General features: G+C 37.7%; 1 long non-coding RNA gene across 1 annotated transcript in view; it reads right to left on the bottom strand.

Annotated features, from left to right (window-relative positions):
• Positions 1-14,324: 14,324 nt before the first annotated feature.
• The window catches only part of LOC127479653 (uncharacterized), a 31,232-nt gene continuing 22,338 nt past the window's right edge, over positions 14,325-23,218 (bottom strand). Inside the window, exons 2-3 of the long non-coding RNA XR_007907635.1 lie at positions 16,203-16,332; positions 14,325-14,560 (exon numbers count right to left, since the gene is read on the bottom strand). This is a non-coding gene — a long non-coding RNA (uncharacterized LOC127479653). The remainder of the gene's footprint in view (positions 14,561-16,202; positions 16,333-23,218) is intronic.

Genomic DNA, 23,218 nt, shown 5'->3' with positions numbered 1-23,218 from the left:
CCAACAGAATACTTTCTTTTTTTTTTTTTTTTGTATTTTAAACTTAAAGCCCTCTTTCAAAGGATGTTGTAGTCTTCATGTTTGCTAGCATTACAACAAGGTAAGTCTGAAATACCTTTATCTTATTTGGTAGATCTATGTTTGATGCTCTTTGTTTGAATAGAAGTGTCAGCTGTATTTTACCTTATTATATAAAAAACTTTCAGAATTTAATTAAGGGTCAAGTACCCGCTGTAGATAAATGCAACAGCTAGAGCATATTTCTGATCTCTCTGAAGACTGCAATCATGAAAATTATTATCATTGAGTAAAACTGGTCTCAATGATGGTGACTGTGAGATGGAATCTGTGTTAGTCAGCCATAATTTACATAATAATGGGTTCCGAGTTTTCATCAGCACCTTTTGTTTGTACAGTGCTTACTGCTACAGTAAATTGTCAAAATGTCATTCCTATCCAATCAACCAGAAAATATCAACAGTAAACAAGGCACAAGAAAAAATTCTCAGATTTAAAGAATGGTGGAGGAAACAGTAAAACAGGACACTGGAATACTTGTAGCAGTCCTATTCTGATATTTTCAACAACACTGCTGAACAACTCATGAAACATTATTTTTTTAATGAAGCAATGTCATTACCTGTTTGTTTCCTCTTCCATATGGCAACCTATTACACTGCTACAGGCAAAACAGATTCAACAACAAAATTACTACAGTCTAGGTAACCACAGACCTACAACTACCCAAAAGCAACTTAATCTAGGAAAACACTGAGTTCTAAATGAAAATGCTACCCCAAATAAATCTATCTTCTCTAACAAACACTCAAAGCCTGATAATATTTAAGTTGAAAGGAATTCTGTGAAACTTTCTACTACTCTCTAAAATTCACAGAAGTGCAAGGAGAGGAGTAACATGAGCTAGTCACAGTGTAGGCTTTATACATAAGCCATCATACTTATATACTATATTAAAATTAAAATTTTCATATTGTGTTTGAAATAAAAATGAATAAAGTGGCACCCTGCCAAAGAGGACCAGAAGCCACCCTTGTGTGGAGCCAAAATACTTGGTTCAAATAGTACTTAATTCATTTTGGTGAAATGACAGGTAGTATAAATGTGTCTTTAAAACAGAGAGGCAAAAACTCTAAAAAATGTTTCTTTGTATTGTGGTTCATGAAGTTGACACAGTCATTGCCTGTATATAAACAGAAAACAACCTGATAAACATTCCTCAAGGAGGACTTCCAGCACTGTGTTCTTAAAAATCTTCAAAAAGATGTGATCATGTAGTTAAGTCACCACAGAAAAGACTCAGAACCTTCTTTTGGAAATGAATAAGAGTTTTAAAATCTATTGAAATGAAGGGTTGACATAAGCAAATATTTTGTAGAGCTTTCAGGTTTCGTTACCATTCACTTTCTTTTACTTGGCTACTTTTAATTTTTTTTTCCACTTCTTCTCTTTGAAAACCCTGCATTGTCCAAGCCCTTTCGATTAAGCAGCTTGCCTGAATGAAAGCACTGTGATGAGGTGGCGGTGCATCAATAAACAGGGTGCCTCTCAAAGCAGGACAGAATGCTGAGAAATAGGGCTGATCAGCAGTAATTACTCTGGCACTTCATGCAGTACAGGGAATTAACTCCTAGGACTTTGGGCCAAATGGAGAAGTAGTAGTTGATGTTCCACATTGTGAATGCCTCTGTGCCTGAACCCATTATGAGTTTAAATGGACATGGGAATTGACTATATACAGGGCTTCTTTCTTTCTTTCTTTCATTCTTTTTCTTTCTTTCCTCCTTTCTTCCTTCCTTCCTTTCTTTCTTTCTTTCTTTCTTCCTTTCTTTCTTCCTTTCTTTCTTTTTCTTTCTTTCTTTCTTTCTTTCTTTCTTCCTTTCTTCCTTTCTTCCTTTCTTTCTTTCTTTTTCTTTCTTTCTTTCTTTCTTTCTTTCTTTCTTTCTTTCTTTCTTTCTTTCTTTCTTTCTTTCTTTCTTCCTTTCTTTCTTTCTTCCTTTCTTTCTTTCTTTCTTTCTTCCTTTCTTTCTTTCTTTCTTTCTTTCTTTCTTTCTTTCTTTCTTCCTTTCTTTCTTTTTCTTTCTTTCTTTTTCTTTCTTTCTTCCTCTTCCTTCCTTCTTTCTTTCTTTCTTTCTTTCTTTCTTTCTTTCTTTCTTTCTTTCTTTCTTTCTTTCTTTCTTTCTTTCTTTCTTTCTTTCTTTCTTTCTTTCTTTCTTTCTTTCTTTCTTTCTTTCTTTCTTTCTTTCTTTCTTTCTTTCTTTCTTCCTTTCTTTCTTTCTTTCTTTCTTTCTTTCTTTCTTTCTTTCTTTCTTTCTTTCTTTCTTTCTTTCTTTCTTTCTTTCTTCCTTTCTTTCTTTTTCTTTCTTTCTTTCTTTCTTTCTTTCTTCCTTTCTTCCTTTCTTCCTTTCTTTCTTTCTTTTTCTTTCTTTCTTTCTTTCTTTCTTTCTTTCTTTCTTTCTTTCTTTCTTTCTTTCTTTCTTTCTTTCTTTCTTTCTTTCTTTCTTTCTTTCTTTCTTTCTTTCTTTCTTTCTTTCTCTTTCTTTCTTTCTTTCCTTCTTCTTTCCTTCTTTCTTTCTTTCTTTCCCCCTGGCCCCCCAGTTAGGAATGTGAAGCAGACAGCAGAAAATACAAATAATTCTGGGTGCTGAGCAGGCTGCATTTCTGTGTTTTATTTTTTTTTTCCCGCTAAGGTCTTTGCATTCATTTTTCATTAAATGACAAATAATTCAAGACAGGGATGCCCATAACAACCATATTTATGGGAATGCACCCATCACGTTGGGGAAGACACCTATACACCAAGTTAAGGAAGTGGAATTGCTCTAAGGCAGACTTGCAGAAACTAAGGTACACAAAAACACATAGCAGGAGGGGAAATACAGCTAAAAAGGCAACTAGTTAGCAGCTGCCACTATGACCTTTAACTGCATCCATGGTAACTAGGCTAAAGATGGAGCTCCATTTTATTATTCTCACACCCACAATGTTAAGCCTATGAATCCCATTGCAATTTAATGGCTGAAATCAGAAGGCAGATCTGTGTTCATTGGACCAGTGCCGACATCCTCTTAGCTAATGAGTGCAATAAACATTTTCATGCCAGGAAACCAATGCAAGTGGAAATATTATGCCATGTGGAAATCTATCCCCCAAACACAAAGAAATGGTCAGTAAAGCCAGTCCTTTATGTTCATTTGCATATACTGTAATTTTTCAGGCTTTAGACCACTCATCTTTGAAGCAGGAAGATATTTAACTCATATATTCTTTAATACTGTGGTATGCAACTGCATTCAATTTATATTTAAGAATAGTGGGAAGAATTACATATTCCAGAGTTAATGACTATAGCTGCCTCTAATTATTTTCCTAAAGGAATCTTATGTTTTTAAACAGTATTTTTGCTTTCATGCACCTAAAATGTATTTCATCCATTTGCAGGCTATGTTCAGTACCACCAGCTGAGCAAAAGACAGTAAACCAGCAAACTCTTTCAACAAGAAAGAGGGCTTTGTTCTAACTTTTGTTGCTATTGTAAAATGACTCATGCAGTTTTTCTTAAACATCAGTGACAACAATGTCATATCTTTGTCATGTGAGCTGAAAGCAAGACATATGTCCTCCTTATTTGGACTGAAGAACTAGAGCAACAACAACAGCGGTTAAAAGGATCTGTGCTGGATGAGTCTTTGAGATCTCAAGCACTTCCACCTCTCAAGTTCTATGGTAACTTGTAAAATCAACAATGAGAGGTATGGAGTGGAGCTAAGAATTTATTCATAAGCCTTTACCTGGAGAAAACCAGTAGGGATGAGGAGTAGCCATAATTATTTAAAAAATCATAAATATAGCAATTTAGCCACATTGAACCATTCAGTTATTTATCTCTCTTACCTCCCAGCCTCCCCTAAAGAAGGAACATCATTCTAATAATACCATAGACCAGGGTGAAGAAGAAAACTCTGAATGCATAAATGTGCAACTGGGAAATGAAGGTCACCAAAATCTCCTTGAACTCTTGGGTAAACCCAATGTATTTGCTTCAAAGTGATGCAGTCGAAGACATAAAACTACATTAGTACACTCATAAAGAGCGTTATGTGAAATATCCCTGCCTCTCACAGTCAACTTCCTCCTTTGCCTTAAAATACCCAGAATTTTATTTTTGTTAAAATGTTAGCCTGGCATAAGGAGAGAGGGTTTAATGACTTCCCCTGACAAGAACTACATGTATTTTTTTTCTTATGGAATACTGCCAAATATCCTTTGTAATAAAAAGCTTGAACCATTTTGCTAACTGAAGCTGCTTGTTCTGGTAACTGTAAAGGTCAGACGGAAAATAATTTTGGTGTTTCTTATCTTTTAAAATAATGTCACTTTTTATCATTACGGTAACATTTCTGGACAACAAAGAAAAGAGAAAACAGTAGATGTGATGTCCCAGAACACCAGGTACACTATTTCTTAAAAGACATTAGGTTAAAAAAGCTGTTAGCCAATTATACCAAAGACTGGAAATGTCACAAAAGCCAATGAAATCTCCCTGGTAACATTCAGAAATAATATGCTTTGGATCATACTGTATATTAAATGACAACTGTCAATTTAAAAAAGAAGTCCTCTAAAATCTTTGATGTATGACAATTCAGAAGTTGAAACACAATGTTCTTACCATTTAATATCTTTGAGATAAAAAGCTTTTGACATGTTAACTAATGTGAAGGAATAAGTGCTCCTCTCATTTACCTAACACAGTACTGGACTGCACTGAGTAGCTTTTTGTGATAAATGTCATAAGAAGAAAGGTGGTATATAACAATTTTATTTAGTTAAGTATATGCATTTATGGCTATTACATTACATAAGAATAGAGACAAGTGAGATTTTCTATCCTAAATATTGTTCTTTGGTACATGTAGCATTTATTTCGGTTGAAATGGGCATTTAAATAGGCACTGATTGTCAATATTATATAATCCACTTTTCTATCTGGGGCTGTAGTACAGCATAATTCAGAGGAAGATGTCAGTGTCTGAATATGCAGCCATTCCAGGATAAAAGGTCTTTGAACTGTATGTTAGTTGTCTTTTTATTGTTTTGTTTGTTTGTTAGTTTCCCCCACAAAACAGAAACCATTCACAATCTCTACCTTCAGGTACCTGGGCTGGATGGCTCAGGTAGCTGAGGAAATCTCCGCTGGGCAGTGCTGGGTGGTGGTGCAGGGCTCATCACTTTAGCTGGGCTCCCAGAGTCACTGACTACAGAGGATGCTTCCTCCTACTCCAGGAGAGCATCTCAGCAGTTAATGCAGTGGCTCAAATCTGTGCACCTTCGACTGGGGTCCAGCTGGAAGCCTCCCATTTTAAGGGTAATCTGAAGCTGAATCCCATCAGGTTTCTCTGTATTAAGACTTCTCCTGCCACTGAAGCAATGGAACTCAGTAATGACATTGAGACAAAAGCCTTACTGTAGGTAAAAGGGAGTGTTAAAGAATCCAAGTCATAGGTCATCAAATAATATGAAGATGGTTCAGCAGAGGCATTTAAGGTATGAATTTTGAGTTGCCTAAATTAACACCCTATAAAAAAGGAGGTTAGATAGCTAAATAAATAGTAAGCTTTTAGTTATGTTGACTGGCTTTAATGACTTGTGTGTGTGTGCTAATAGTTAGGTCCAGTGTGGATGGGGTTTTGTGGCCCTGAAAATGTCATACTGAAGGTCTACACTGCTCAGTTGTTGGCAGAATATGTATGAAGGTGATTCAAAGAAAACTCTGTCCCCCCCCGAAAAGCAAAAGTCATAAACAGCGTAGACCTCACCAACTGGTACCATTAGACTCTGGAGAAAAGAATAGTTCCTGAACCTCTTCTAATTAATGGTATAGACACAGGCTAGAAACAATGCTGTATATTGCCTCAGATCAGCTGCAGACATTTTGCAGTTATTTTGCTGAAGAGCAAACCACAAGTTAACCATACCAAAACTGGGGAGCTTTATGAACTCAATCAGTAAATCTTTATACTTATGCTGTATTCACCAGTATAAAATTAAGTAGTAGGTGAAATGATCGTAAAACAGTTATGAAGGAGGTAACAAATATGACCTTCTGGGAAATCTTTCTGATCCCAAAAGTAAGAGTAAGAGATAGAAAACACTCTTCTTGAAACCTTGGTTGCACAACATATTCGAAGATGAAAGTTTTACTGTTATGGAACAACACTGAGGGTGCACTGGAACCTTATTCTATTAGACCAATGAGCTGCAGAAACAGATAGGGCTCTGTCTCATGGGCAGGATAGGTACTATCTTTGGTTGAAGAGTAGAGGTTGAAAATGTAAACTTCTTAATAAATATTTCTGGTTTGAATCTGAAAAAATTAAATTATGTATTTAGGTGCGTGTTGTACGAATTGAGTTTTTTTTGTTCTTTATTAAATGATATATTTAATTTCAGGTAAATATGAACAAATTTCTTTTTCTTTATATTTTCAGCACATAGAAAAATAATATTTTAAAGAGCACTTGTGTCATGGTTTGAGAGCTCCAAAAATCCAATTCCCTAGTCCAAACCCCCTCCCACATCTCAACCCAATGTGAGATGGGTTTCTAGACACCACAAAAGACTCAAAATGGGGGAAAGGGAATATATATTACAATGACTGTACAAATAAATACTACAATACATTATATACAATCTTAATTATCTCTACCATGACGTAAGTATTTACAATGGATCAAATCTCTTCTCCCCTCCAAATAAAAGTCCAGGAGGGAAGAAGGAAAGATCCCTTTCCACTTTCAGAGCAGCAATGTCTCTAAGGCAGCAGGTTCTCCTCCTCTCATGCAGCATCTATATCTGGATCTCTGCCAGTACACACGAGGGGTATCCAAGCCCCTCGGCCTGTCGTCTTCAAGTGAGGGTCTTCTCTTCCGTGGACTGCATAGCAGGGACAAAACTCGCTTCACCATGGTCATATCATGGGGTGTAAGACCCCCATGAAGGTCCCTTCCTCAGGGGATTCACCCCTGAGTCACAACACCTTGGGTAGCTTTCAGTTGAAAGCCTTTGCCTCAAGAGTTCTACCAGAGCTCCTGTGCTCTGTCTCAGGTTGCCAGCTCGGCAGCAGCAGCGAGAGGAGCCCAAGGTCACCCCCTCTGCATTCCTTTAATCATCCCGGTCCAGCTTTCCAGGACGCCTGAGCTTTTCAGCTCTTTCTCTCCAGTGCTGCATGTTGCATTTTAGCGACTTCCATCCAGTAGGAGTCCACCACCTCAAATTAAGAGGGGTCTCAAAAGGGTTTTGGGGGGTCTGGTTCAGTTCTTATCCCCAAAACTCTGTGTAGAGTTTAGTCCTGCTCTCTCTCTCTCTTCATTAGACATCTCTGTGTCTTCTTGCCTGGTTGCAAGCCGCCTCTGCTGCTTTCTTATCTTTTGGCTCTCAGCCACAGTCTCTGGATACTGCTTCTTCTGCTGCTCTGTCTCTGCTCACTCATGGTGGAAAAAACTTCTTTAGCTTTCAGTCACAGGTACTTAGCCCAGCATTATGCTGTTCCAAGTCCCTGCAGCCCCCTCAGCCGGGGGCTGGGGGGCCAGAGCCCCCCAGGGGCTGCTGCTGCTTCTCCTCGTGGCTTTACAACATGGCCACTTCTTCTACACCTACTACAACTAACCTTCTCTTCCGTTCTGCTTGTGATATGTTTATATTTTGCAGAAGCGCTCATTGGGTAAAACCTCAAAACTTCCAGGGTCACCACCCCCTGGGGTTTTACCATTTTATAACTGTAGGGGGAAAACTGTTTCCCCCCCCCCACAACTCTGATTTCATCTTAATAGCCAACTATGTATCTAGGTTCTTAGAAAATGTGATGGAACTTCTGAAGTTATTCTGTTCAGGATTCATTTATCTCAGTGCTTACACCACTTTCTGTGAGACAAGAGAACAGGACCCTTATTCCAAGAGAAGAGGGATATTTGAACTTTCCCACTTCATGGGTGACTGATATATATGAAAGTAAAGTGCAAGAAAGCATACTCTTTTCTGGTTTTGGCATGATATTTAATTCCTGCCATACAACTGTTGACCCAGTTCATCCTGAATTCTGCAATACTTTTAGATGCATCAAAACTAATGTCTTCAGATGACTTAGCTGTTCCAAGGTGAACAAAGTTCAGCCCTACTGGTATCGCATAAGGATAGTGAAGAGGATTCCCCATTAGTAATCAAAGAGGGTGCTGAACAACAAAAACTAGTGATTAACATTCTGAAATCAGCAGTACTGGATAACTGGCATGTAAGAATTCTTAAGAGCAGCTGGAGAAATGGACAGTACATTGATGATAATTCTGAACAAGTCCTGACATATAAGGAATGCCATAGAAGATAATCAGACAGTGTTACTTGTCAAATCCCTTCCCCTGCTGCTACTCTTATGCAAAACAATGAAAAGCTGAAATGGGACGTTTCTCCTCTGATTTCACAAAAACTGGTAGTAGAGGAATAATTGCAAGTGTTTTGTTAACAGTCCAGGAGTCAGAATAACATTACTCCTTGAAGAATTTGTGGATAATTCAGTGGTAAAACAACAAAGACAACACTGTGGAGGTGGAAAAGATTGCTTAATAAACTAGACTATTAGAAACAGGATGCTTTAATAACAACCCAATCCTTACTTACCTTTCTAGAAATGAGAATGAAAACCACAGAACTGAATAACCGAAAAGGGTGCCTTAAAATACAGAGAATTCATAATAGATAAGCAACCAAGCAATAGCTCAGAATGGGATGATATAGAAAAACCCTGACATGGTTGCTGAAAGGTCACTGAGGGAGCAGAAGAGCTGATCTGTTGGACAGTGGAGGACAATGCTGGAACATTGCATCAACTCTGCAGTCCTCATTTTCAGAAAGACGCAGTGAAGCTACTGGAAAGAGTAGAGAACAAATACAGAAATGTTTTAAAAATGGGAAAAAATGCCTTCTGGTGAGAGATTTGGATCTTTCTGTTTATGAGGCAGAAGATTGAGAGGTGACTTGCTTATGGCATATATACCTTCTCAGGCAGAAAATAATGGATATGAAAGGACTCTGTAATCTAGTGGAGGAAGGTATAATAAGAACCAAAGGCTGGAGCCTGAAGCCAGATGAATTCAAATTGGAAATAAGGCACACACTTTTAATGCTGATAGCTATTAGCTATCAGAACACATTATAGAGGGAAGTGGTGGATTTTCTATCTCCTGAGATCTTCAAATCAAGATTAGATGACTCTCAGGAAGATATACTTTAGCTGCAGAGAAAATATTTGGCTCAAGGTAGGGATAACTGTGTGAAAGATAAGTGCCTGTGATCAAGAAGAAAGTAGATTAGATGATCTAAGAGTTCCTCTTTGCTTCTTACACTATGAAAATTTCAAAACCTGCAGTATGTACCTGGGAGTTAATCTGAGTCTTCCACCCCAGATTTAGCTCAATCAGATTACTGGTGCATTGAAGTGAAATTCATACTCCATCCCTAACTCTTTATATCCCTTTGTAGGATTTATCTGCAGGGAAGTCAGATTTATTGCTGTTTGCTTTCTTTGAGGATGCTGTTAAGGCAATGCTCCATGTTGGAGAAATAAATGGAGAAGATCTGCAACCACTGTTTAGACTTTCTTTCACACCTCATTTCTAGAAGAGTTTGAAAGAGATGTCACTGTCTCTGGCATGTACTTTTAGCACTGTGGCATGGCAAAATGCAGAAAGATTTTGTTGACTGTACCTCCTACTAGCTTCATTATTTATATGAGTTTGTATTTGCAGTCTTCACTCCCAAGCCACTGCAATTACTTAAAAATCCTTGGTTCATATGTGAGCAAAGGTGCCAAAGAGAACAGTTTTGTAGTTCATGGTATCCACAGATAGGTACAGAGAAACTGGAAATTTTTTATTATTTTAAATGACATCCTTTATTAAAGGGTGCTGTGTAGTCCACATAGGGGAAAAAACCACGAGAATATATTTTGTCTGATCCTGGCCTCCCATATCAGACAACGTCTATAATTTGGTTACGGGGCTTGTATTTTAAAAGACCACAGATTAGTGGTGAGACTAACAAGAAATATAGGTACTACTGCAGAATCTCAGTTTTGGTGATATGGCATGCATTTATTTATCTCAGATACTGGCTTAAAATTGCTGTTTTAAAGCCTGATTTTATGATGATGAGAGGAATAGAAAAAGGATATGCAAGGTAATGTAGGTTGGAAAAAATAAAAGTTAAAAAGATTGGTTTAACAGGAAGGAAAAGAAAAACGCATTGCATGTTTGGAAACAAATAAAATGAACAGGTGAAATTATGGAGCAAAAGGACAAATCTATGCACAACAATTCTATGGACTCTTAAGACGTAAGTAATTTTATTTAACTTGAGCTGTCAGTGTCTGAAGTTGTCACCATAGATTCTCTCTAATGCCAATGGAGAATAAGAGGTGCTTTTAAAACATGATTCAGCTGACCTGTTTTAGCCATCTACTTCAGGATAAGATGAATCACACCCTAAAGTGCCTATTTCTCTCCACTGATTATGAAAAGAGTCCAGAGTGACAACCTCAGATGTAGATGTCTTGGTTATAGATTTTTGTATTTTGTGGATGAATCCCACTATTAGAGCCTATAGATTCTGACACATCTTCACTTTTTTCCATAATTTCTCATTGAAAAAAACAGCTAGTATGGAGAAATAGAGGAGATACACATACATTTGTATCTGGTCCAATTTACTGTAGAATGGCTGGAAAATTGACATTATACGTGTCAAATGTTGACATTTTGATGAAAAGAAATCAACCCTCAAAATACTTCAGTTGAGAAAGAAAATAATTCCCTGTGGAAATACTGACATAAGGCTTCATGGCAATGACAGGTCAGTACTTCGGGTTTGCAACCTTCACTGCAGGATAGTCTCTGCCTGGACTACATACTCCAGGATTCATTCTTGTCCCTGCCATTGGTGATCCTGGTGGTGCTGCTTGGGATCCTCGTGGTAACGACAAATCACAAGAGATGAACCCAGCTAAGCAGCCAGAACTAGTCAGGAGAGATTTGGAGCATGAAGTAGTAAAATTACATGTTCTGCAAGGTGTCAAAGTGGCACAATTTTAACAGAAGTATATACGGTTTACATGCAATGATAGCAAGTTAATGTTTCAAACAAGCACATGACATTTTTAAAAAGAAAGTTAGTTTGGAATGAATAACCTGACATCTCAACATCCAGACTGATTACACGGTCTTCAAGGAAAGCTGAATTATGGTTGTATGCTTATTCCTTATTTTGCTGCTGTATTTCACAGCTCTTTGTAACCTAAGTCCCCACACACTTTCATAGGCTTATGATCATACTTTCATCCCTTCCATTCCCAAACCTTCCCTTCGCAAACCTTCCCTTCCCTTCCCAAACCTTCCCTTCCCAAACCTTCCCTTCCCTTCCCAAACCTTCCCTTCCCTTCCCAAACCTTCCCAAACCTTCCCAAACCTTCGCTTCCCAAATCTTCCCAAACCTTCCCTTCCCAAACCTTCCCTTCCCAAACCTTCCCTTCTCAAACCTTCCTAAATTTTCCCTTCCCAAACCTTCCCAAACCTTCACTTCTCAAACCTTCCCAAATCTTCCCTTCCCAAACTTTCCCTTCCCTTTCTTTTCTCAGCCTCTCAGCCTTTTGTTTTCTCTCTTGTCACAGAACTGTGGATGGTGCTAATAAACTTAATACTCGTTTTACCAATGTCAAATTGGTAAAAAGTACTTCCCAGTATGGAGAAGAGAACAGAAAAACACAAACAAATTGGATATGTTTGACAAGTTATCAAATCAAATTTAAGTGCAAAGATATGCATAAGTTAAGTTCAGAAACATCTTTGAAGATAAATCTTATGCATAACATTTCTAGACATAACATCACATTCAACTTACAGAGGCTGCATTACTCATGTGCATAAAATAGTAACCTTTGTGAATGGTCTAAACAAATTTTGCTCTTCAAGAAGCATATGACTCCTGATTCCAGAAGGAGGGAATTGAAAGGTAAGAAACTTAATTTCAGTATTTCCTTCAAAAGAAAATCTCAGTTTTAAAAAGAAGGCCAAAGGCTGAACAGCCTTTGAGATTTTGAGTTTCCGTCAGAGAGCTCTGCTGATGTTGCATTATTTTTCAATAAAACTAAGGTGAAGAAATAGGCTACTCTTAGTATTATTTGGAATTTAAAATCATCCACTTAGTATATGATAAGATGCAAATAAAAAATAGGCTTTAATGATACACATTAGGCACAACCAAAAGCTGTAATGACATAGCCAAGAACTCAGAAAAAATTGCCTATTAAATATGAATAATGTTTTGTATTTGATTATGTATTCACATATTATTTGTTTTTACAGATGTCACCTGGCATTTTCCCATACCTTTATCCCCTCTCTCTCTAACTTCCAAACTGCCATAGCCTTCTCAGCTCAATGTCTTCCTCACAAGTGGTCCTTTAACTTGACTCCATTTTCACTCAGTTACGAAATCCTCTGTCAATTCACTGTTCACAGTAACAATCTCAGAATTTTTATTTGGGCTTAGACACCCTTAAACTGCCCTGATCTCTCTTCTACCCATTAAGATCTCCATCTGATTTATTTGTGTGCCTTTTCTGTACTGGTTTTACTGGCTATGCCCTTTGCCTGGCTCCCTACCTCAGAGGGTAAAGGCTTTATATCAACATTATGAGACCTTTTAAAATTTCAAGCCTTTGCTCTCAGGCACAGAGGACTTGGAGCGCTTCAAAGGAAAGACTGCCAGAATTTTTTCAGTGTATACAAAACAAGATTATCTCCCTGGAATCATTGTTGGATACTACTGACTAGATTTGTCTGAAGTGTTTGAAGAAAGTAAAATGAAGTCTGAGGCAAAATGAACGTAATAAAACAGTCTGATTCTCAGACTCTTGGTGGTCTACCACTAGTGCTACCAAAGTTGCTGCTAATCCTTCACAACCACAGTGAAAGCTCAGTTCCCCATACCACCAGCTAGACATCACATGTTGATAACCAGGCAATTTGCCAGACATTAGTCCTTTTTGAATGGGAAGTCTTGGTTTGGTAAATAAAGAGGTAAACCAGAATATAGCCTATTTTATCATCTCTTCTTATTGGTTTTAAGTGGGTTTGCATGGGATTAATAATTCAATGTACTGGCCAGTTGTAAAAATTATGCCTGGCATCAGCTGTAATCTTATAACTGTATTTCTCCTCTCTCTCCATGTCCCTCACACATCTAAAAAATTTATTGCTGACCAGCTGTAAGATTTTCCTCTGAGATTCCTATAGTATTTTCAAATATGTATGATTATCTAAGAGATGAGTGCTAACATCTAGTAAAGTTAATAAAAAATGAAAACAAGGCTACATCTATAAGTAAAGATAGAGGATAGCCACCAACAGAAAGAGAAAATAGAGTGCATTTTGTCATTTTTTATGACGCATAAGGTGAAAGATAGAGCAATGTTGATTAGGCTTGGAAGCTGGGAGTTTCTTATAGAAAAATGCCTAATTAAAAAAATGAATTGCAGAATAAATTAAACTGTAACCTGATGGGAAGTATCTAGAAAATGAAATAAACAAAGAAAAGAAAAGCTGAAATATAACACCTTCAAAAAGTATTTTCCTGAATGAAATCAGCATAGAAGAGAAAGGGAAAACAGAAAGATACTTGCCTGCATGTGTTTGAATGGTTATCAGAGACAAGAGTGTTGATTAAACTCATAAATGGTGTTATATTTGGAAGGTCCTTTGGGAGTTAAGAAACTGTGTGTATCTTAAGCCTTACAGCTGATGTCAATAGTTTCAGTCCGTATTTTCTGAAGAAGCCAAGGAAAAGCCAATCAGTTTGTAAAATGTTCAGAATGGGCAGAATTACAGCAGAAGAACCCAGCTAGAGCTACAGATTTATGTGCAGCAATTTTCAGGTCTGGAATAGGAAATGGACTTCCTTGTATTAGAAGGGGCAAGTGAAAAACACCTTTAAAGTCCTGAAAACAGGAGAGAAAATTCGTAAAACTACTTTCAGAAAATCTGCCAGATTTTTCCTAACTTCAGGATGCCACACTGCTTCTGCTGTAAGTATTCACCTGAAAAGCACAAAGACTCCGTCAGAGTCTATGTTCCTTGTGACTTTAGTTCATTTATATAAGTGAGGTGCGTGATGGCCTCACTGAATATTGGTTTGAAATTTAACTCAGTATGGTTGTCCTTATCCATACCAATGCCTTGCACATTTCTGACTCACCTCACTTGAGTTTGAAGGGCTGTTTCAGGGTAGTAGCTTCCACAGTCCTTCCTCACTAGGCATTTCCAGGTGGATATTGACATTAGTTCTTGTAGTCCAGGAGTTTAGGGGCAGACATAAGTGATGGCATGCTTTGCCCTGGGTGAATACTGTGCATGTAACTGTCCACAGCACTGCAGTCACTAGCCAGACCACCGTTTCCTGAAGCCTAGATAAAAATATTTCCTTCACCACAATGACCCTAGGGGAACGAAAAAAAAAATTCAAAACCAAAACAAAACTGAACTTTCCATACAGACCTTTTATTTTAAACAGTCAATGTTATATTTCTGCCAAACTTAGAAGGTGTTTTTGATTATGTAGCTTTCAACTACCATGGAATTAATATAGAAAAACTTGTGTTCTTCAGGGAGCCCTGTCATACATCTGCAAAATAAGGTTCTTTTTATGTACCTACACATTAACATTGACATCTGCTCCCTCATTTAATTAACAACATTTGAATGTTGTTTCCTTTCATGTAGTAATTGTATTTTTTTCCTAAAATGATCTCTCATTTTGTAGAGAGATACAATTGGAAAATGTCAAGATTTGTCCAGAAAAAAAACAATAAGGGGTTCCTTTTTGCCTCATGGTTTTTGAATCTGGCCTTTTCTAGAGTGTTTTGAGAAAAAATCTGATGTGGGAAATGAACCTCTAGATTTTGACATGAGGGGAGAACTTTCTAAATTTTTTTGTTTCTTTCTTTCGGTGAGTGCAAAGCTAACATGCTGGGTCTGGAAACTTTCATGTCTTTAGGACCCTGGTAGCAACTATAAATTGTTGTGGTTGTTAATGTAGGTACACATGCTGGAGAACCTAGAACACGTATTACATGTTTACCAAGAAGTTAAATTCCAAAGAAGGAGCAGCTAAAACTGCATTAGTAATGCTTCACTTTAACAAGCAGATAAAGGATATATCGTGGAGGAATGCAATCCAGTGTTCACTACCTACTTGAATTTCTTTAATAAAGCCAGTGACCTCATGAATATTAAAATGAGTCCTGGGTTATGTGTCCTTATGTAAGGTATTCCTCTTGTATCTGATAAATAGTGTCTCTGCAGTTATTAAAAAGAAGAAAAGAAAGGAAAGTAAGGTTAGATCACAGGGGAAAGGTCAACCTGTTGGGAGGGTTCTTAGTACTCTTTGTTCAGTACTTTGTCTAAAGAACGAGGAGAAAATGTGTAAATAGTTTGTGTTTTTTAAATTAGAATTTAAGTGTGTGAAACTGAATCCTTCCATTTATGAAACATATATGTGTGTACAGTAAGAGAACATTGTAGTGATTTTTGTGTTTTTTTACTTAATTGAAAAATTTCTTCAAATTAAATAATACTTTTACAGATAGGTGATAATTATTCTCTTATGATAAGCCTAGTCTTTTCTAGTAATTTGTCTGGTGATTAAAATATGTATATAATTATCATAGTAAGAGAGTAGATGAACTTTGCAGCTGGAACAAAAATAAACTTTTTGGGTAGCTCTGGGATAAGATATCTGGACATTTCTCCAAAAATTCCTAATAAAAAATTAATTTATTCTGAACATTTTTTAATTGAATTAGTGAAATTATTTAATTAATAACCTTATTTTTGTGTGAGGTTAAGTAGAAGTGGAAATTTCTAAAGTTCAATCATAATCAATTTTGAAGAATATCCTTTCCAAGAAATTTGGAAAACTAATAGGAAGAAAAGACTTGTAACAGACATTTTTAACTAGCTGTATGCATCCAAATGAAGAAATAAAAGTTCTGAACGGTTGTATGAGCAATATCAAAAAGCATGTTATGCTGAAGGTTTATTTCCAGCTCAAATTCTGGCACTTTTTTTAGCATATATTACCTTTCTTTGTCTCTCTCACCAGTCCCCACAGTCATTTGCCTTGAAAAGAAGACATTTTGCACTGTTTCCAGAAGAAAAGCATTTTTGATCAATTAGGTCAGAAACAGCTTCTGTATTTTTGAAACAAGACCTGTGAAAAAAAATTAAAAGCATCTTACAGGTAGTAGTTTATCCCCTTTAATACCTCCATTAATATTAAATAAATCCTGCAAATATAGTGTCTTGGTTTTGGAAAATATATTAATTGGGTGTGTGTCAGGAATAAAATCCAGGAACTCACTTTTAATATTTCCTAAATCAAAAGCTTCTTGTTCTTAACAGCTAACCCATTTAGATTTTCCTTCCAATTGCCCCTTCCAAAAATCAGCTCCTTCAGCTGACTGCTGCACTCCAGTGCTGTCTGTATACGTTACAAGCAGTGAAATACATTACAACCATCCTCATTTATACTTGTCCTGGTGTTAGTGTTACTTCCATAGATGGCCGAAAAAATACACAATTTTTCTTAATGCTCAGAGCCAAATTTACTACCAAGCAGCTCTGTAAACTGCAATGAAGTGCTGAGGTTTTTTTGGGAGTCTGACCCAAAGTACCTTTCAAAAGCAAAAGAAGACTCTGAACATGTGAGTCTTTTTCTGATTTCATATATTTCAGTGTAAATCACACACATATATTTGAAAATAATTATATAAATGCATGCAAAGTTGGTTAATTTTATTAAGAATTTTTATTATCGATAACTCTTAGGTCCTTTGGTTAGTAGTCTATGTTTTGGACATTGCTAGGCAATATTTACTGATAAAGTAGGAATCATGTAACACTAGAAGACAAATCTCTTAAAAGCCCACAACTTCAAATAACTTTTCTTAAATGTACTCCTATGGATAGACCCATTAAAATCAATGAAATTACTCATGTGCATAAATTTAAGCATATGCAAAAGTACTTGAAGACAGGAGATTTAGCTCTTAATTATTTTAGGTCACTGAAGGAAATGGAGGCCACCGTGTCTCCCAGAACAGGTGACAAATCTGCTTAGAAAGGTAATATGGAAGTGGCATAAGGAAACGATGTATAAAGCAGTCTCATCCAGGAATACATAAGCACACTGATGCTGCCATAGAGGATCCAGCTGGGGAATGGTTGATCTAGGTAATTATATCACAAAATCGCTAGAGGAGACATCCCATACAAATTTTAGAAAATACAGATTAGGGACTCAGGTAGCTACTGGATGTATAATTCACTCCAAATAATTTGTTAGACAAATCTCATCTCCTTTTTCTATTTGTGAATTGTACAAGAGCAGTTTATGATTTTCTTAGATTTATTATTCAGAATTATTCCCTGAATGAAGGTGTATCATTTATGAACACTTCACTGTGAGTGTTTGATATTCAAAATTTGGCATTCAATATTGTTATGTCAGTTAGTCAGCGCAGAACACATCACATGTTGTGTTTCTCTGAGTGGAAGTAACTCAAAGTCAGGTTTTCTATTGTAAACCATCATATTTCAGAATTCAAAAATCATTTTCTATTCCCATTTTTCAGTAATCACAAGGCATCTCACAAACATTCTGGTTAAAGGCACATTTGTTCAAAATTAAAACATTATTTTCATGGAATTATTTTGTCCTATAATGTCTCTACTACTCAACTATAACAAGAAGGTTTATCAAAAGATATATCATCATTTAAAACCCCAAAATAACAGGGATAATTTTGTCCAGCTGTATAATCCCCCAGCTGGGATATTGTGGAATGTTGCATGCCTTATTCATCAGTCCTAATGTGTTAAGAACAAAACTTGCAAAAGTGACATCAATAATGACTTAAACTTTTAGCTGTCTAAAATCAGTCAGAGGAAGTGTTTGAGAATGAAAAGGCTCGTATATGTCTTTAGAGTATTTTCTCGTGTGCTCATAAAATGAGAGAGATTTCTATCTTTGTCCTGTTTCTGGAGAGCTATTTCCCATAACATGGAACAAAACTTTTTTGTAGTTCTGCTGCTGGAAAATTCTATGATAAATAGAAGATTGTAAAAACATGGGTAAAAAAAAAGGGGGGGGGAAGAAGAAACATCTTGAAATAGTTCCTGGTTCCTATATTTTTTTGGGGGGAGGAATAAAATGGCTAAAGAATCAGAAGCGATATATATAGAGAAATCATAGTGCTCTTAACACTAGCAATATTTAGTAATTTCTTAGCCCTGGTTTGCAGTCAGTCATCCTAATCATCTGCTCAGAACCGAACTTCTTCTTCAGTGTAGTTGAACTATATCAACAGAAACAATTTTTTCAGGGAGAGTAAATGTACCGCTATGAACAGTTTGATGAAAGACTGAATCTTTGTGTTCCTGGAAAGTAAGTCTTCCTGTAACAAGCAGCTAATGTTTGAACATGTCAAAGCAAGCCTTTTAGAACAGGAGATAAGAGCGCTTGAATGATTATTGCAAAGTAGTAACTGGCCCAAAATAAAATGTTGTGTACAGTAATTTATTCTGGGAGTTACATTTTCCTCAGACTTGAAAAGATCTTTACGGTGAGTCAGTACATTGGGTTTCACTCCCACTCTCATTTGGGAGAATCAGGTCTAAAATACCCACTGTACAAGGAAATATTTTATTCCTACAGGCAATGTTATTGGCATAGACAGTGGTAAGATAATGGTCAGATCCTTATTAGGAATGGTTCATAACATAATGTCAATCTGAGGTGGGGTGTTTATTCATGGTTTTAATTTTAACTATGCTGTTAAATGCTACGCTGCAGAAGCTTTAATGTTTAAGCAACTATATTAATCTAAAAGTACTGTTATTGATAAAAATTCTTTTTCTTTTTGAATTGAGGAATAACACACCATCAGAAATCTTTTATTGCTGGCATAAGTTACAGCTGTGCTAGAGGGGATAGCTACACTAACCTAGTGTCACTGTCTCAGCATGTGGCCTGTTCAAAGTCATTGTTTACGTGGACTTTCTACCATATGGAGTTATCAACATTTTCTTGCAGAAACCTCAGTACTGCTTTGTACTTCCAGAATGACAATACAGCAAGAGAGACTTTGTTTTCTCTTTTTCTCCTTTGAAAAAGTAAAAAAAGAGAAGGAAATATGGGAAAAGAAAGAAAAAGAAAGAAGAAGGTAAAGGAGAAGAAAAATAAAAATGAAAGAGTTCTCTCTTCTCTTAGTAATCCTGTCCTGTTAGAAATGTATATCATAAATTAACATGTATAAGTATATACACATATTAATATATTGTAAAATCTCATATTTTGGATATCTCACTCCTTGCTCTAAAATGCCTGAATCTGACCATGGTGGCAATTTCACCTCTGTGAAAAGGAGTAACTCTTTCTCTGAGAGGTGCCCCATGATTGTCCTGTGGGCTGGACCAGCCTCTGCACCCAGCAATGTCTGGGCAGAAAACATGCTTCTTTAGCACATGCGACATCCTGTGAGCCCCAACACACGGGGCTTTCTTAGGTGGTATTAATATGTAAGTAGGTGGTTAGGACCCTGCCAGGCATTTTTGGGCATGCTGCCCAAGGCCCTGGTGTGGGTTGTGTGCAGGCACAGTGTGCTCTTGTCTGGTCCTGGGAATGCATTTTGAGCAAGTGAGGTAGACAAACCTCTGGAAGCCTGAGTAAGACAAACTGTTCCAATTCATGTTAAAAGGGGAAAGCAAATGAATAAACATTATAAATATTTGTTAGTCCAGCAAAAGCAGAGAGCATTATTTCATGCACAATAAAGAGTAAGAGAAATAAAGGTTAAGTAAGAGTAAAGGGAAATTTTGAGCCCTCCTCTACATCAAGAATACCGTAAAAACACCTATAAAGATTCAGATGTGTGTAGATAAATGAATGTACTTCAAGAGTCTTTGTGAGCGTGTGCACAGAGCTCCTAACAAAATGATGCATGGTGACAAAAATATCACTTTGATAAATCTGAATGTTTTCCCAAAATTTGACAAATGTTGCTCTATTAAAAATCTGATTTGAAGAATATTTCCTTGGTCCACTCTAGGGCTGTGAAGTCTTGCATATTTACTGCTGAAGAAAGAGCAGCCTCGAAAACTTGAGCTGCAGCTCCTCAAATCTGGGCTTCAGAAGAGTAACAATGTAGCAGTTCCAACACAAAATGGTCTCTCAAGGCTTTTATGCCAGCTAGTCCTACAAAGTCACTGGGTGGGAATTCAATAGTGGCTGCATTCCCTTCTGTCTGCCTTCCATGTGTGTTGCAGATGCATGCATATTCTGGTTCTGGAACATCACCTGTCCAGGTTTCTGAAATGGGGTTTTGAAACTCCAGTTGGTGAAAGATTGCTGAATATTTGATTTTATAATTAAGATGAAAGGAGATACCACATCAAAATACTGTAAGAAAAATTGTGTTTTGCATAATTATACTCTAGCCTCCTTGGTGTTTTCACAGATCATTGATTAACTACGTACAAGGAAACCTTCCTTTTCCAAGGAAATAACATGTATATATATAATTTTTTAATCCCCGCAAACACAGTAGCAATAGTTGAGATGGTGTGGAGATAAGCTTCTGATAGGGCTTTGGTATTGCTGGTGGGAGTATTCAGTTACTGGAACAAGTCCATCCTACGGATAATATAGCAAAATTACTCCAATGGCTAACATTGGTGGCACTAGGACAACGATTCAGATAACGTAAAGCCACATACAAATAAGTATGAAGATGGGAAGCATATGTGGCTGTATGGAAACTCAAAGCAGATGGTGGAACAACTTAAGAGCAGAAAGATCAAAGTTACAGATATAACCAGTTAGATCAGAAAACTCAAGCAAAAGGACTAGTAGTAATAATGGACAATATACTGATCAGGGAAAAAAGACCGTGCTGTCACAGAAAAGACAAATGCTATGCTAGGTTGTGTTAATTGGAGTATCACGTATAATACAAGAAAGACAGTTTTTCCACTCTGTTTGATTCGGCTGAGCTTCATCCAGAGAGCCGCTTATAGTTTGGGCTAACACATTTTTCAAAGGATACAGACAAATAAAACGGACTTAAGAGAAGGACATAAAAAATGATAAGAGATGTTGAAAATAAGGCTGAGGAGGAAAGCTTAAGAGACTGTGATATGTTCAGGCTAGAGAAGAAAAACCAAAAGGGAGGCACAATAACTCTTGATAATTGCATAAAGGGGTGTTACCTGGAGGAAAGGGACCAATTGTTCTCATTAGTCATTGGGGACAAAACAAGAAGGAATGGGCTTTAGATGCAACATAGATAACAGGGTTAAGTATTAAGAAAAACTTTACACTGCAGGAACAGTTAGGACATGAAGCAAACCATCTAGAAGTTTTCCAGAATCACCTCCACTGCAGGATTTGAAGGCCAGACTTAATGTCGATCTATCAGCAAGGGTTTAAGTTTAATGAAATCAATCCTGACAAAATGAGGGAAGGAGAAAAAAAGACCGGGCTGAATGACCTGCATAGGGTATGTTTGCTGGTAATTAGCACTCTGATTCTCTGACCCTGTGCAGTACAATGAGAGGTTTATTTGCTATTGTGAAATTTTTTTCCCCTATCTGTAATGCCTGTCTTCATCTGAAAGAGAAAATGCAGACATGTGTTTTCTAGGCTTAAATTAATACTGATATGCATCTGCCTAATGCATTTAGAGGGGTGACCATGTTTCGCATCCTCAGAGCAGCCAGTGACTGGTGCGCATTTAGGTGTCAGCTGGGAACAGAAGTTTTCATATCTTCCAGACACAGGGTGACTCTTGGGTCTACATAGTGTCTGATTGTGCCTGACACCTTTCTGCAGCACGCTTCAGGCAAGGGCAGGATTTGTCTTTAAAGCCCTGTATTGCGTTTGCATGGCCAGGTTTTGGTAGAAGGGCTGGGATGCCGCTACAAGGGTGGCTTCTGTGAGAAGCTGCCAGAAGCTTCCTCCGTGTCCTGCAGAGCCAATGCCAGCCGGCTCTAGGGTGGATCCACTGTTGGCCAAGGCTGAGCCAATCAGGAGTAAAGAGTAACACATCTGTGATAACATATTTAGAAAGGAGAAAAAAAAAGTTATTAGGCAGATGAAATTGCAACCAGAGAAGAGCAGAGTGAGAACATGTGAACAACTCTGCAGACACCGAGGTCAGTGGACAAGGAGAAGGAGGAGGTGCTCCAGGCGCCAGAGCTAAGGTTCCCCTGCAGCCTGTGGTGCAGACCATGGTGAGGCAGCTGTGCCCCTGCAGCCCATGGAGGACCACGGGGATGCAGAGACACACCTGCAGCCTGTGGAGGAGACCCACATCAGAGCAGGTGAATGCCTGAAGGAGGCTGTGACCCTATGGGGTGCCCAAGATGGAGCAGGGTCCTGATGGGGACCTGCTGATGTGTGAAAAGAGGAGCCCATGCCAGAGTCGGTTTTTCTGGTAGGACTTGTGGCCCTGTGGGAGATCCATGCTGGAGCAACCTGTGCCTAAAGGACTGCACCCCGTGGAAAAGTGACCCACATTACAGCAGTTCACAAAGAGCTGTTGCCTGTGGGGTGGACTTACACTGGAGTAGTTCATGAAGGACTGTCTCCCATGGGAGGGACCCCATGCTGGATAAAGGGAAGGACTTCTCTCTCTGAGCAGCAACAGAAACAACGTGTCATTGAACTGACCGTAACCCCATTCCCCAGCCCTCTGTGCCACTGGGGGCAGAGGAGGTAGAACCTGGGAAGGAGGGACGGGTTGGGGGAAGGTATTGTTTAAGATTTATTTTACTTCTCATTCTCCTGTTCTGATTCTGTTAGTAATAAATTTAATATTCCCACTTTGTGCCTGTTTGGCCCATGATGGAGATCAGTGAGTGATCTCCCCCGGTCCTTATCTCAGCTCATGAACCCTACGTTGTATTTTGTCTCCTCTGTCCAGTTGCAGAGGGGAGTGATAGAGTGACTTTGGTGGGTGCCTGGTGTCCAGCAAGGGTCAACCCACTAAAAACCCTTTTGAGCCTTCACCTCCATACTTTCCATAAACTAGTAAAAG

The sequence above is a fragment of the Manacus candei genome, unplaced genomic scaffold (assembly GCF_025592945.1).
Source record: "Manacus candei isolate 608988 ecotype Guabito, Panama unplaced genomic scaffold, ASM2559294v1 h1tg000069l, whole genome shotgun sequence".
Taxonomy (NCBI): domain Eukaryota; kingdom Metazoa; phylum Chordata; class Aves; order Passeriformes; family Pipridae; genus Manacus; species Manacus candei.
This window is presented reverse-complemented; position numbering and strand designations above follow the sequence as displayed.